The following is a 12,050-nucleotide window of genomic DNA, read 5'->3' on the forward strand; positions in this document are numbered from 1 at the left end:
TTAAATAAATTTAATAACTTTTGTATATGGAAGTTCTGTTATCTGCATACATCTGAGGCACTACCCTTTGTAGTGGTGGGTTAATGTTAAGTCAAAGAATTGGTTAATTGTTTTCATAGTCAGTGGTTCAGACCAATAGAAATTTATATAAACTATTTATTGCTGGCATCAAAAGTGACAGTCTCAGTATTTTGTCCTATAACTTACTCAGTGTCTTCAGGTTTCCAATATGTGGGCCATTTACCCTAAAAACTTGATTTTCCTTTATCTGAGAAATCCCCAACCGCAGTATATTTGGGCTTAGAGGAAGAACAGTTCGCTTGATTTTGACTTTGAAGTGAGCTGTTTTGCATGCTTTGAAGTTAAATGTGTTCTTTGACATGCTGTCAACAGTGCTGATGAGGTCTCTGTGAATATATAATAGGCTTCAGAGATGCCTGCTGATGAGTTTGAGTGGCATTTCACATTTGGAGACTGTTCTAAACATTTTGTGGTCTATGCTTGTATGAAAGTTGTTTATATGTCATGCTTGAGGGGGAAAGAAAAAGACTTATTGGTGCATTTTGTGCAATTGAAGTTACTTTCAGTATCTCTGGGAGAGAGAGAGAGAGAGGATTGAGACGATAGGGTGGTCGACAAACCGCTAACGTGGGGGAAGTAGCAAGCTTTCTTCTTTGGTTCTGTTATTTCCAGTTGTGACGAATGTGGGGATGCTGCTCAGTAATGAATCCGTACCTTGTAATGGAGCTAGCGTTTAGGATTTCCGAGACGTTTTCAAATATCTGGGGATTACACCGTTTCAACACACTTCCTTCCACACACAGGTGGGTACAGTCGAAAGACCTGGGATTGCAAGCCAGGGAGGCTGAATGGGCCTACCTGCCCAACAATGGAGTCACCATGATGGGGTTATTCTCCCAGATGCCCGTGCTGGCCAATCATGAAAAAACAGTGCCAAGCAAAGGAAGACTTCACACCGTGGCCTGTGCCAGACCCATAAGCAGTGTGGTAATTGGGGGCCAGTGACTCTCACATGGAGTGTGGAGTTGAAGAAAATCCCAGCGTCTCTTAAAGAGGGAAAACAGACTGGGACAGACATTTAGAGACAAACTGTGACCAGCCTGGATCCCAAAAGTTCCTGGAATTCCTCAGAGAGTTTCCTGTAGCCTTCACGGAAAGCCCATCTAATATAGCTTGTCGTGAAGCGTAAGATTAGATGAGACTAAAGAGGCGCGTAGGCCTTTTGTTTCAAAATCATTTTCTCTAATGCTTTGATCCGTTTGCTAATAAATGTAATTGTTTTAAGAAGGTGGTTGGTCACTACCATGGTAGCTGGCTCCCGAACGGAGGATCAGGCAAGCACCTAAATCTCCTGGGGACTGACCAGTAATAAGCAGTTGGCATCAATGGGGTGTTGTAAGCATATGCTGGTCTAAGAATGGGAGAACGGAGATTGCACCGCAAGACAGGTAAGCATTAGAGTCCTACTACCTGATGGGATGCTCTGAGGCCAGAGCTGTGACTAACCCTATAACCATGACATCGCTATTACCATTGTTTCTTCATGAGCAGAAGAGGAGCAAAGTTTTAAGTGAGATTTCAATGATACTTGCACTCTTTCGACATAAGGGTCACTGTCTCTTGCAAGAATTGCTGCGTATTTCATCAACAGGAAAGGGTCCCCATTACCTTAGTGAGTGATGCCCTAGTGCAGTGGCTCTCAACCTTTCCAGATTCCTGTATCCCTTTCAAGAGTCTGATTTGCCTTGTGTAGCCCCAAGTTTCACCTCACATAAAAACTACTTGATTACAAAATCAGACCTAAAAATACAAAAGTGTCACAGCACGCAATCACTGAAAAATTGCTGACTTTCTCATTTTTACCATATAATTATAAAATAAATCAATTGGACTATAAATATTGTACTTACAATTCAGTGTATAGTATACAGAGCAGTATAAACAAGTCATTGTATGAAATGTTAGTTTGTACTGACTTTGCTAGTGCTTTTTGTGTAGCGTGTTATAAAACTAGGCAAATATCTAGATGAGTTGATGTACCCCCTGGAAGATCTCTGCGTACCCCCAGGCATTGAGAACCCCTGCCCTAGTGCATCTAAGGTGATACCAGTACTTCAGTGATATGCTGCCAATCCTTCAGTAATGAGCTGCCACACAATATATCCACGGTAGTGTGTGTTGTGTGAGCTTGCAAATAATGTAATCTAATGGGGCAGGTGTCATACTTAGTTTCCCATTTAACCAAATGTCTTCAAACACCACACCAAAGGAAGGGAGACAGTATCATTTGGACTATCAGCTGAGTATCTGAGGGCTTATGTTTTTTCCTGAAAAATCCAGTGTGTGCACTGATAGGCCAGGGATGGAATGAATTAAATTGAAATAGGAGCAGGCATAACACATTTGTCAATAAGGGGAAGAGTATGAGTATTCTTTCCCCCCTCCCCCCAAATATTTTGGAAGCACCAGCTATTTGGGGCAATATAATCCTGCCCTAAGGCTCTTTATTGATTTGCTCTTCAGAAGTAAAAAGCAACAGAGGGTCCTGTGGCACCTTTAAGACTAACAGAACTATTGGGAGCATAAGCTTTCGTGGGTAAGAGTGAGGTTCTTACCCATGAAAGCTTATGCTCACAATACTTCTGTTAGTCTTAAAGGTGCCACAGGACCCTCTGTTGCTTTTTACAGATTCAGACTAACACAGCTACCCCTCTGATATCTTCAGAAGTAGTTTGATGAGCTCAGGGATAATTCAAGAACACACTAGCGATATTCAGCACTTCATCAGCAACAGGGAAAACACCCCAGCTTCATACAGTCTGGTAGCTAAGATTTAACAAAGTACTCTCTGGAGACCTCAAAAGTTCCATCCTGTGTATCACTGCCTGAAGCATCTAGGAGGTAGTAAGGCCTTCCTCATTGAGAGTTGTTTCTTGAACTTCTTAGAGGGTCCAAACACTAGGGGCTATGTTAAAATAAACATAAAGAACCCATCGGCACCTCATGTTAATGAATCAGACAATTGCTGCTTTCTTTTGGGCCTCAGCAGTATATACTGCCCAATTGGGTAATACTGTATCAGGAAGAAATAACTCCTCGCTGATGACTATGTGATTTCACATGCTTGTTGAATGTTGCCTTTCTCCCATCCTGTCCAGCAACAGCAGTGATTCTGTGATTCCGTCTGTCTCAGAGGCAGAATCAGTTACAGGCAGTACTTGTACCAGTATTCTGGAGCTTAGGGGAGAGAACTCACCTCAGTTGTCTTGCTCCCCTATTCACTCCTGCTTTTGTCTATGAGTTTTTTACCATGGCTGTCTTTTGGCCTCTGCATTGAAGTCCCTTTGGAAAGGACTGAATGAGTGTCAAGCCTGTTGCAGTCCTCCCAGCCTGCTTATCTAGATCCAAATTAAGCAGCTGTGGGCATCTTAGCAGAACCTATTCTGACAGCCTCCTACCTGCGCAATGCACGTTGGATCACACCTGGGCTCTTGTCAGACCCCTTGGACGCTGCTTTCAAGTGCTGTTGTATCTGGATACAAAGCTCTGGGGCAGTTGTAGGTGCAAAGTCTACACTAGCCGATCTTCCTCCCAAGGGTGTTAAGCTGTTTGGAAAAGAGGCGGATTGGGTCAATGAGGAGCCCTCAATCTCGCAGTCACCTGCTCCCTTAAGTCTTCACTTCTTCCTCTTACTACTGAGACCCAGTAGAAGAGCTTCTGTTTACATTCTACCTCCTTCCTATACTTGATTTTAGCTACACTTGGTGTATGCCTGCAAAGAATTTAACTGAAAGCTTTCCCTTACTGCTCTAGTCCTGCACTCATATTCAGCTTGGAGTGTGTCTCCCGATCTTGATGGTGTCATAGGCAATGCAATTCCTTAGATGCTGTTGCAATGGTGGTTTGAAACAGATACACAGTTGACTTCCTTCTGAGCCCTCGTCCCTTGGGTTTTCAACTAACTTGATGTGAACTGGACCCTGAGAGTTGCTTTCTTGGAATCTGAAATCCCAGAGGACCTGCTGGAAAGCTAATAGTGGTAATTTGTGCATGAGGCATTGACTAATTAGGAGTCAGGGCTCCATTGCGTTAGATGCTGTAGAAACACACAGTAAAGAGACCTAGTAATCTAAACGGTATCCGGAGTACAAGATACCTTGACTGAAAGTTTGCTTTGGTTTCTGATGATGATGTAGGCAGATAAGATCATAGAATCATAGAATATCACAGTTGGAAGGGACCTCAAGAGGTCATCTAGTCCAACCCCCTGCTCAAAGCAGGACCAATTCCCAGCTAAATCATCCCAGCCAGGGCTTTGTCAAGCCGGGCCTTAAAAACCTCCAAGGAAGGAGACTCCACCACCTCCCTAGGTAACGCATTCCAATGTTTCACCACCCTCCTAGTGAAATAGTTTTTCCTGATATCCAACCTGGACCTCCCCCACTGCAACTTGAGACCATTGCTCCTTGTTCTGTCATCTGCCACCACTGAGAACAGCTGAGCTCCATCCTCTTTGGAACCCCCCTTCAGGTAGTTGAAGGCTGCTATCAAATCCCCCCTCATTCTTCTCTTCTGGAGACTAAACAATCCCAGTTCCCTCAGCCTCTCCTCATAAGTCATGTGCTCCAGACCCCTAATCATTTTTGTTCCCTCCGCTGGACTCTTTCCAATTTTTCCACATCCTTCTTGTAGTGTGGGGCCCAAAACTGGACACAGTATTCCAGATGAGGCCTCACCAATGTCGAATAAAGGGGAACGATTACGTTCCTCGATCTGCTGGCAATGCCCCTACTTATACAGCCCAAAATGCCGTTAGCCTTCTTGGCAACAAGAGCACACTGTTGACTCATATCCAGCTTCTCGTCCACTGTGACCCCTAGGTCCTTTTCTGCAGAACTGCTACCTAGCCATTCGGTCCCTAGTCTGTAGCAGTGCATGGGATTCTTCCGTCCGAAGTGCAGGACTCTGCACTTGTCCTTGTTGAACCTCATCAGGTTTTTTTCAGCCCAATCCTCTAATTTGTCTAGGTCCCTCTGTATCCGATCCCTACCCTCTAGTGTATCTACCACGCCTCCTAGTTTAGTGTCATCTGCAAACTTGCTGAGAGTGCAGTCCACACCATCCTCCAGATCATTAATAAAGATATTAAACAAAACCGGCCCCAGGACCGACCCTTGGGGCACTCCGCTTGAAACCGGCTGCCAACTAGACATGGAGCCATTGATCACTACCCGTTGAGCCCAACGATCTAGCCAGCTTTCTATCCACCTTACAGTCCATTCATCCAGCCCATACTTCTTTAACTTGGTGGCAAGAATACTGTGGGAGACCGTATCAAAAGCTTTGCTAAAGTCAAGGAATAACACATCCACTGCTTTCCCCTCATCCACAGAGCCATTTATCTCATCATAGAAGGCAATTAGGTTAGTCAGACACGACTTCCCCTTCGTGAATCCATGCTGACTGTTCCTGATCACTTTCCTCTCCTCTAAATGTTTCATAATTGATTCCTTGAGGACCTGTTCCATGATTTTTCCAGGGACTGAGGTGAGGCTGACTGGCCTGTAGTTCCCCGGATCCTCCTTCTTCCCTTTTTTAAAGATGGGCACTACATTAGCCTTTTTCCAGTCATCTGGGACCTCCCCCGATCGCCATGAGTTTTCAAAAATAATGGCTAATGGCTCTGCAATCTCACCCGCCAACTCCTTTAGCACCCTCGGATGCAGCGCATCCGGCCCCATGGACTTGTGCACGTCCAGTTTTTCTAAATAGTCCCGAACCACTTCTTTCTCCACAGAGGGTTGGTCACCTTCTCCCCATGCTGTACTGCCCAGTGCAGCAATCTGGGAGCTGACCTTGTTCGTGAAGACAGAGGCAAAAAAATCATTGAGTACATTAGCTTTTTCCACATCCTCGGTCACTAGGTTGCCTCCCTCATTCAGTAAGGGGCCCACACTTTCCTTGATTTTCTTCTTGTTGCTAACATACCTGAAGAAACCCTTCTTGTTACTCTTAACATCTCTTGCTAACTGCAACTCCAAGTGTGATTTGGCCTTCCTGATTTCACTCCTGCACGCCTGAGCAATATTTTTATACTCCTCCCTGGTCATTTGTCCAATCTTCCACTTCTTGTAAGTTTCTTTTTTGCGTTTAAGATCAGCAAGGATTTCACTGTTTAGCCAAGCTGGTCGCCTGCCATATTTACTATTCTTTCTACACATCGGGATGGTTTGTTCCTGCAACCTCAATAAGGATTCTTTAAAATACAGCCAGCTCTCCTGGACCCCTTTGCCCTTCATGTTATTCTCCCAGGGGATCCTGCCCATCTGTTCCCTGAGGGAGTCAAAGTCTGCTTTTCTGAAGTCCAGGGTCCGTATTCTGCTGCTCTCCTTTCTTCCTTGTGTCAGGATCCTGAACTCGACCATCTCATGGTCACTGCCTCCCAGGTTCCCATCCACTTTTGCTGCCCCTACTAGTTCTTCCCTGTTTGTGAGTAGCAGGTCAAGAAAAGCTTTGCCCCTAGTTGGTTCCTCCAGCACTTGCACCAGGAAATTGTCCCCTACACTATCCAAAAATTTCCTGGATTGCCTGTGGACCGCTGTATTGTTCTCCCAGCAGATATCAGGGTGATTCAAGTCTCCCATGAGAACCAGGGCCTGCGATCTTGCAACTTCTGCTAGTTGCCAGAAGAAAGCCTCGTCCACCTCATCCCCCTGGTCTGGTGGTCTATAGTAGACTCCAACCACGACATCACCCTTGTTGCTCACACTTCTCAACTTTATCCAGAGACTCTCAGGTTTTTCTGCAGTTTCATACCGGAGCTCTGAGCAGTCATACTCCTCTCTTACATACAACGCAACTCCCCCACCTTTTCTGCCCTGCCTGTCCTTCCTGAACAGTTTATATCCATCCATGACAGTACTCCAGTCATGTGAGTTATCCCACCAAGTCTCTGTTATTCCAGTCACATCATAGTTCCCTGACTGTGCCAGGACTGCCAGTTCTCCCTGCTTGTTTCCCAGGCTTCTTGCATTTGTGTATAGGCACTTAAGATAACTCATCGATCGTCCCTCTTTCTCAGCATGAGACAGGAGTCCTCCCCTCTTGCGCTCTCCTGCTTGTGCTTCCTCCCAGGATCCCATTTCCCCACTTACCTCAGGGCTTTGGTCTCCTTCCCCCGGTGAACCTAGTTTAAAGCCCTCCTCACTAGGTTAGCCAGCCTGCTGGCGAAGATGCTCTTCCCTCTCTTCGTTAGGTGGAGCCCGTCTCTGCCTAGCACTCCTTCTTCTTGGAACACCATCCCATGGTCGAAGAATCCAAAGCCTTCTCTCCGACACCACCTGCGTAGCCATTCGTTGACTTCCACAATTCGACGGTCTCTACCCCAGCCTTTTCCTTGCACAGGGAGGATGGACGAGAACACCACTTGCGCCTCAAACTCCTTTATCCTTCTTCCCAGAGCCACGTAGTCTGCAGTGATCTGCTCAAGGTCATTCTTGGCAGTATCATTGGTGCCCACGTGGAGAAGCAGGAAGGGGTAGCGATCCGTCACATCGTGTATCCTAGCTCCTGGCAAGCAGCAGACCTCTCGGTTTTCCCGGTCGGGGCGGCAGATAGATGACTCAGTCCCCCTGAGGAGGGAGTCCCCGACCACCACCACCCTCCTCCTCCTCTTGGGAGTGGTGGTCGTGGAACCCCCATCCCTAGGACAGTGCATCTTTTGCCTTCCAATCGGTGGAGTCTCCTTCTGCTCCCTTCCCTCAGATGGGTCATCTAGTCCACTCTCCGCATTAGTACCTGTAGAGAGAACATGGAAACGATTGTTCACCTGTATCTCCATTGCTGGTGCATGGACGCTCCTCTTTCTCCTTCTGGAGGTCACATGCTGCCAAACCTCCTCACAATCCTTCTGTCCCTGCTGCGCCTGCTCTGAATCTTCAGAACATTATGGCCGTAGAAGCATCTCCTGACGTCTGTCCAGGAAATCTTAATTTTTCCCTTATGCAACGCAGAGTCGACACTCGTTTCTCCAGCCCTCGAACCTTCTCTTCCAACATGGAGACCAGCTTGCACTTTGTACAGACAAAGTCGCTTCTGTCCTGTGGAAGAAAGATAAACATGGCACAACCTGTGCAGGTTACAACAGCTGATCGCTCACCTTCCATATCACCGTCCTCTTAAGAGCTTCCTCAACTGCTGCAGGAACTACTCAGAGAAACCTGCAGATGAAGCCTCAGTGCGCTCTCCCCAAGCGAGCTCCCAGGCAAACTCCCGCTGTTAGCCTCTGCTGTACGCCGCTCCAAGCATTTGATATAAATAAAATCACTGAGTATTTCAAGAATGGCAGTTTAACACCTAACTTATATGAATAACTAACTGTTAAAAAAGAGGCCTGCACTGTTGTTTGTTAAAATCATGCCATTTGGCAAACTGCTTTTGAATAGAATAACAAAATTAGGAGAAGAAGAGAACACAACAGCTGTAAAAACTTAATTTTAGCAAAAACATGATAGGTTGAGTCTAGAAAATGATGGGTGGGTTGTCAAGTTGAACTAGAGACAGATGTTTTAAGTTCTCACTTAGCCAAAGCAAAGGCTAACTAGAAAGTTCTGGAAAAGGAATGTGCACACTTGGACATTTTAGCATGGAACACACATTGGTGAACAATCATTATTTGCCCTGTACCAAAGTAGATAGTGTAGGAGGAGAATGTTCGATAATCACTTGCATTTCTCACTTTCAGCAACAGGCAGTGCTATCAGTTTCTGCATTTGTTATAGCATCCAGATCTCCGCATCTGCAAATTACTGAGCCTATATTGAAAACAAAACCAAACACCCCAACTGGAGCCATGATGAATTAGAGTATTATCTACACGTAGGCGAGCGGCAGATGCCACTGATTTGGTCGAGTTAATGTGCCCCCTCTCCACATATGCACATCATACATCATTTGAAAGCTTATTATGCCTACTTTTGAGGGCAAGTATGATGTGGAGCTGTGAAGTGGTGCCATTACCATAGAAATGGGATAAACAATGACACCATCAACTCGTTAAAATGACCACTTGGAAATATTTGCCTTTTTTTTTTAGCTTAATGAGACTCTGTATTATTTCAAGACACAAAAATTGATTTCTTTGTGACCTCAAAGCATCACAACACGCTAACTTGTAAAACAAAATATAATAAATGTGTACAGGTATCATTGAAATGTAATAGGGCTGATGGCATTTCTAGTCAACGTTTTTATCATCATTCCTCATTATGAGCTCTCTTGAGGTTGTGGGTTGACACAGTCTTCATTGCCTTGGCATGTACATGGTTTTGTGCAGGGAAGATTGCCCAGGGAGAGTAAGTGACTTTTCTTTCCCGTGCTTCAGTGATGTTTCTTGTGGTGCAGAACTGTCTGCAGACTGTTCTTCAGTACCACTCGAGCCATTGGATGGAAGGTGTTCTTTCCATCAATGGTCTCTGTTTGGTGTCTATATTATCCTCTCCTTCATGGATGAGATTTCCAGCAGCATGAAGTGGCACCATTCTGTTTGGAATGAACACACCTCCCGGGAGTCTTTCTACTTCAGTTTCTGCAACACCAGTGATGAACTTCCTCAGCTCATCAGAAGTGTTGCAGAATCCACGGAAGTGGTAGTTTGTCAATAAAATTGCGAGACCCAAACTCGTGGGTTTGCTGTGCAGCGAGGCTTATATATGAGGGTGCTACATACTATGCACTCTGCACCTTCTTTGAACGTTTTCTGAAGGATGATACTCATTGCTGGCTGAAATATATGCTTCTTTATCAACCAATGGACAAAGTGCTCACTGGTTAGGGTAGAAAAATGGCCGACCTGTGTCAGTGACCTGGTTTTGGATAATATTCTGAGGCTTTCATTTTGGCTGTTCCAGCCCAAAGGGTTGAAGCGGCATTGTACAAAACCACTCATTCATTTGAAATCAGGATCACTTGCTAGAAGAACTTCCACAAAACATTTGGATGACTTAAGTTCCTGCTTCAGATTACTAGCAGCTTGGATCGCATCAGGTAATGTTATTGCACTGCATAGAACAATGGTAGACTTGCCTTATCCATGCTGTACATGGAATGAAATTGCAGAACCATAATGTTTTTCTGATCTTGCCTGTAATTGGCTACTGGAATAGCTTGCAGTTGTTATGTCTGAGGGAAGTAGGGCTTTCTATCTTGGTAGCAGCTTGGATAGGAGAAGAGACATCTTGTACTGTTTATCTTTTCAATCAGCTGATAAAATGCAATATCCATAAGGTGACTATTGTTGGAGTGTAACTAGATGGTTTTGCTTTAAGATTTGCTTTATTCAAGTAGGAAGCGCAGCATGTTGAGTGATAAACTGCATCCTTAGCAACCAAGTCTTCCACAGAGATTCTGTACAACATGTCGTCGTCTTTTCGGTTGGTTGCTCTCTCAAATGTTTCTATTTTATGAACTTTCTTGCCTCTTGGGTTTTTTCAAACAAAAACCCAACAGGACCAATCGCTAGAGGACGTACTTGTTCTGGTGGCTATAGAGGCAGGTGAATATCATGCTCTCTGATCAGATTCAGAGACAGTTTTCTTTCATGAGTTCAATACAACTCTGATGTGTGCCAAATTTGATATGCTTATGTATTGCTGAAAGCAGTCCTTGTGGGAGAGTATTGGTGGCACATCATCCAAACAGGACATTTTTTCCTGTAGCCACCAATATAATTCATCTCTCTTGGCTTCTGTTGCCAGCATCACAGAATTCTGCCCAGCACTGTTGGCTTTTGACAGTTTTTTTCATTTCTTTTTGATTTTCTTGGCAAATAACACATTTTTCAAAGTTTGTGGAGAGACTTTTTCTCTTTGACGTAAGCTTTAAGGAGCATGTATCCTCCATGTCTTCATATACTGTAACTTCCCTGTAGAGGTAAAATTCCCAAAGTACATTGTTAGCATTACCACCACCATTTTTTTGTTTTGTACAAGTATACAGATTTGTGAATTAAAAAGCTAGTTTCTAAAATATTTCAAAGGCTACTACTGCATGAGGAAACCATTACAAATTAAAACCTTCTACCAGGAAGACTAGATGATACATTGTATGTACAAAAGCTTACAAATGGAGAAGCATAACATTAGGAATTCATGCATATTTATTTATTACCCACTATGCAATACAAACTATAAGCACAGAATCTATTGCTACTGGTACACAACTTTCAGTGTGAGACGGAATTTCAATTGAAAATATAGATAAGTATTATCACACGTGAGATACTTTGACAATTAAGAAAATGCGATATGAGATCATTTCATGTTAGTATATTGCAAAATGTTGATATTTGCTGGTATTAGAGATGACAATACGCAGCTTCATCATTGCTGAAAAAAATACTTACTCATGCAAAACCAATAACAAATCTTTTAATACATTGTCAGTTGGTGGCTTTGAGCAGTAAACACCACCTTAAGGTGTTTAACTTAAACCGTAAAAACGGTAGTCATGTTGCAGGTGACATTGTCTCATTTCGGTACCATTGTTTGACCTCACCTACAGGCTTACGGCACCATTTAACAGTTCCACATCATACCTCATCTAAACATACATAAACTAAGCTTTCAAATGGTGTCTGATGTGGCTGTGTGCAGGGTGGGTACGGTATACTCCAAAAATATGTCCCTCTTGGAGAATTGCTGCATGCTTAGGTGAGTACACTTCAGATACTGTCCCATGTTCCAGGTATGTTACAGAGAATCGACCAATCCATGGGCCAGCTTCTCAGGTACATTTGTCCCCTCTGGTATGTTCTGCAGTTAAGTGGTGGTTAATCCATTGTTAATCCATTCTTGCTAGGCTCATTCCCACAGAGAAACTCCTACCGTGTACCACAGCAGTGGAATGCAGGAGCCAAAGTGTTAAACATTTGTGCTCTGAACCTGATTTGATTTTTTTTGACTGTAACAGCTTGCTAGCCCAGCAAATCGACCACAGGGCATTTGTTGTGTAAAAACGGGGTCAAGACAGTG

This window comes from Malaclemys terrapin, chromosome 6, assembly GCF_027887155.1.
Source record: "Malaclemys terrapin pileata isolate rMalTer1 chromosome 6, rMalTer1.hap1, whole genome shotgun sequence".
Classification (NCBI taxonomy): Eukaryota; Metazoa; Chordata; order Testudines; family Emydidae; genus Malaclemys; species Malaclemys terrapin.